The sequence below is a fragment of the Tenrec ecaudatus genome, chromosome 1 (assembly GCF_050624435.1).
Source record: "Tenrec ecaudatus isolate mTenEca1 chromosome 1, mTenEca1.hap1, whole genome shotgun sequence".
Lineage (NCBI taxonomy): Eukaryota > Metazoa > Chordata > Mammalia > Afrosoricida > Tenrecidae > Tenrec > Tenrec ecaudatus.
This window is the reverse complement of record NC_134530.1, coordinates 8,840,927-8,845,769: the sequence shown is the minus strand read 5'-3', so window position 1 is coordinate 8,845,769 and position 4,843 is coordinate 8,840,927.

Sequence of the window (4,843 nt, the reverse complement as noted above, 5' to 3'; positions counted from 1 at the left end):
TAGAAGTAAGAGTGAGAGCTGTCACTCCACCTTCCACCCCTTGGTTCCTGGACCCATGAATTCTGGCTACTGGAGACACAGGACCATATAATGCTCACTGGTTTAGATTGTATACAGCTTCCTGAAAAACATTTCCCCAGCCCTGCAAGTTGTTGCCACCTAGTTGGTGCTGTAATTATGTATTACGAGTCCATTCCATCATTCTATCAAGCTAACAGCTTCAGCATGATGAGGAACATGATGTGACCAGTGGATTCCATGGGAATGGGCCCATTGCCACACTGTATTTGCTGAAGACTGAGTTCCTTGATCTGAAGCAATGCTATGTAGGATGCCATGCTGGTGGATGAGGCATTCTGTAAGTCCACAAATAGTAGTTTTGGCAGAAGCATCACATGGAGAGAAGGCAAATCCATATCCAGAGTAGGTGTCTATTCCAGTAAGAATAAATCACTGTCCCCTCCATGATGGAAGTGTTCCTATACAATCAACCTGCTACCAATTTGCTGGCTGATCTCCCCGAGGGATGGTCCCATATGTTGGACTTAATGTTGATTTCTGCTGCTGGCAAATGGGGCACTCGACAGTGGCAGTGGCCAAGTCAGCCTTGGTGAGTGGAAGTCCATGTTGCTTTGCCCATGCATAACCTCCATCCCTGCCACCATGTCCACTTTGTTCATGTGCCCATTGGACAATAACAGGAGTGGCAGAGGAAAGAGGAGGACCAGTCTCCACAGCGCGTGTCATCTTATCCACTTGATTATTAAAGTCCTCCTCTTCAGAGGTAATCCTTCGGTGAGTGTTCACGTGAGATACAATTAACTTTACTCTCTTGGCCCATTCAGAGAGCTCTATCCACATACCTCTTGCCCACAACTCCTTGTCACCAATTTTCCAATCATGCTCCTTCCAATTCCCTGACCATTCAGCCAAGCCAAGTTACAACTCATGAATCAGTATACAGTCTCACATCTATCTGGCCATTTTTCCTTATATGCAAACTGAACAGCCAGGTGCACTGCTTGAAGTTCTGCCCATTGGGAAGATTTCCCTTCACTACTGTCCTTTAGGGAGATCCCAGAAAGGGGCTGTAGTGCTGCTGCTCTCCACTTACGAGTGGCACCTGCATATCGTGCAGAGCCATAAGTAAACCAAGCATGACTTTTTTGATCGTCAGTTAAACTATGGTAAGGAACTCGCCAAGAGGCCATGAGTGCAGACTGGGAGAATGAAGGTAATGTGGCAGGAGTGGAGAATTAATAGGGACTCTTGAGGGGATCTGCTGGGACATTGAAATTAAAGGCAAATTAGGTTATGGCTACTATTCTTTGTGGTTGCAAAGGAGACTCTTGATAGAATTTGTTAAGGACTTTAGACAAGCGGAGAGTATAATGAAGAAGATTTTAGAAAATTGAAAACTGCTTGGAGATTATAAAGTTAAGAATTTCTGAGCTGAGGGATTTTTTGCTACCACTTATAATTTCTAATTTTCCTAGGGTATCAGGGACCCTAGATATCATAATTTACATCTGGAAACCCCCCATATACCTTAAAATCCAGATATTTTCTCTTCAGACTTCTTTTTGTTTTCAAACCTCAAAAATATATATTTAAAAGGAACGTAATTTGAGTCCCTTGAGGATGCCAAAGGGATAGTGTAAATCAAAGAATACAGACTTGTAAGGGAATGACTAAAACACACTCTTCAGAAACTTATAGATGTTGATGACATATATCATCAAAAACCATTACTTTAGATTTTTACAGTTTTTTTCATTTGAAATTATTTTTTGCTTGTTTCTTTTGTTTTTATTGGGGGCTCTGGCAACTCTTAACACAGTCCATACTTGCATCCGTTGTGTTAAACACATCTGTGCTTATACTGTCATCATATTTTTCAAACCATTTCTTTCTTCTTCCACCCTTCGTTTCAGCACCTTGGTAGTTTACATGTTTTAAAGAGTTTTATGATGTTTTAGAAATACATTTGCCTTCATTATTAGGTGCCATGAACGTGGCTCCAAATCCTAGTGACCATTTTTATAGCACAATGAAGCACCACTCAGCCCTGCACCATCCTCACAAGTATGTTTTAGACCCTCTTTGCAGCCACTGTGTCAATCTATGTCTTCTTGAAGGGCCTTCCTATTTTTGTCTCCACTCCACTTTACTTAGCATGATGACCTTCAGCAGGGACTGGTCTTCCCTGAAACATACTCTAAGTATGTGACACGACATCTTGCCATTCGTGTGTATAAGAAGTATTCTGGATTTACTTCTTCCAAAGCAGATTTGATTGCTCTTTTGACATTTCATGGTATTTCCAAAATTCTGTGCCAGTACCATGCTTCAATACACCAAATTTTTTCAGTCTCCATTATTCAATGTCCCACATTTCACATGCATGTGAAACAATTCAAAATCCCATGGCTTGGATCAGATACACCTTAGTCTTCAAGTTAATATCCTTGTTTTTCAACACTGTAAAGATTTCTTATGAAGCAAACTTACCCAATGCAGTGTATGTCCTGATTTCTTGACTGCTACTTCCATGATCATAGATTGTGGAATAAAGAAAGATGAACTCCTTGACAAGTTAAACCTTTTCCTTGTGTATCACGATGTTGCCTATTGGTCAAGTTGCGAGAAGTTTTCTCTTCTTCGCATACTGAATCCTTGATCTTCATCAAGAAATTCTTCACATCCTCCGCACTTGCAGTAAGCGAGGTTGTGCCACCTACATATTGCATGTTGCTAGTAATCCTTCTTCCCACCCTCCTGTCGCATTCATAGAATCCAGCTTCTCTGATGATGTTCTCAGTGTACACAGTGAACAAGTATGGTAGGAGGACACAACCCTCACGTGCAACAGTCCTGATTTTAAACCATCCAGTACTTTCTTGTTCTGTTTTCACACTGCTCTTGACCATGTACAGGTTCTCCATGTGCACGATGAAATGTTCAAGCATTCCCATTCTTCTCAAAGGTATCCAGAGTCTGTGTTCTTCTTCGCAGTCAAATGCATTTTCATATTCAATGAACACAAGCAAACATCTTCCTGGTATTCTCTGCTTTCAGCCAAGGTTCATCTCATATCAGCAATAACAGTCCCTGTTCTACGTCCTATTCTGATTCCAGCCTGGACCTCTGTTGGCTGCCTGTTAATGTACTGTTATATCCATTATGGAAAATACTTTCACAAAAAGGTTACTTGCATGGATTAACAGTGATATTGTTCTATAATTTCTGTATTCTGTTTTTTCCTTTTTTGGGAATGAATATGAATCTCTTAAGAAGTTAGCCAAGTAGCTGCCCTCCAAATATCATGGTGGAGAGCAGTGAGCAATCTCAGCATTTTGGCTAATGCTTTCAGTATAGCTTGGACTTACTTCAGTACTCTTGGTTCTTGCTCATATGCTTCTTCTTGAAATGGCTTCATGTCCACTGGCTATTTTGGTACACTATTCTGTATTCTTTCCATCTTCTTTGGATGCCCCCCTGCATCACTGAATATTTTGTCCATATAATCTTTAAATATTGCACCTCCAGGTTCGAATTTTTTCTGGAATTCTTGCAGTTTAAGATAGACTGAGCATGTTCTTCCTTTTGGTTTTCTCACTCGTGGTCTTTGCACATATCATTACAATGTTGGACTTTGTCTTTTTGACCTGCTCTTTGACATTTTGTTTCACCTCATCATTCTTCCACTTGCCTTAGCTATGCTATGATCAATAGCAAGTTTCAAAGTTTTTTCTGACATCCACTTCTTTCTCACTTTGTTAATAGCCTTTTATTTCATGGATGATGCTCTTAATGTCCTACATCAGCTCCCCAGGTCTTCCGTCATTAGTGTTTAATGCATCAATGCTGTTTTTTCCTCTCCCTGGGTATGTTCTTGAGATGTTCTTGACATAGCCTCAAGTTCATATTGTGGCTCCCATGGAGTTCTTTTCAGCCTCTTCTACTTCAAGCTGAACTTTCAAGTGAGCAATTGATATTCTGTTCCACAACCAGCCCCTGACCTGGTTTAACTGCTGATATTGACTGTTTCTTTTTCCCTTCCCAAAGATGCAATCGATTTTATTTCTGTATATTCCATCTGAAGAAATCCATATCTTTAGTTACCTATTGTTTTATTGAAAAATGGTAATTGTATCAAGAGATCTCCAGGTTCATTTATATCAGGAAGATGATCTATTCCAACTCCTATTCCTCTTTGTTTTCAACCTTGGAATGCCCATTGCCAATCTTTATCAAGCCATCTTGACTGGGGGCTTCTTTCCTAATCCACAAAGTTACTGTTGTCAGTTTGGTTCCATAGAGATTCTTCAAAGAACACAGTGCTCAAGGCAACACACTTTCCCCTTTAAGTGGAGCTGTTGAAAACATGTTTTTTCCCTGTCTCAGGTGTGGAGCCCTAGGGCAGGAGGGGTCCTATGAGTCATTACCTACAGAATTGTCCAGTTGGGGCCAGTCTGAGGCAGTGAGAGGAAGAGCAGAGCAGAGCCCCTGTAGTCCAAGGGTTATCTAGGGAAGATCATGATATATGTATAAATGGAGCTCCTCCTTGCCTCCAGCACTCTTGTCTTGTCACAACGCTGTCTTGTTTTGTTGCAACTCCCATGTTATCTGCAGAGGCTGGTGAGACAGAGAGCAATCTCCATACCATCTGTTCTCTGCATTGATGCTGCTTTTTCTAGCATAAGGCTGACTTTTCCAGTCTCCTAATTCTCTCCATTTTCCAGGGATACGGGGTTCTGCCTCTGCTGTGTGAGTCACAGCTAGGATGCTCTCTTTGCTCTTTCTTTCTCTGTCCTGCCTGCTTCCAACTGCATTGCTCACA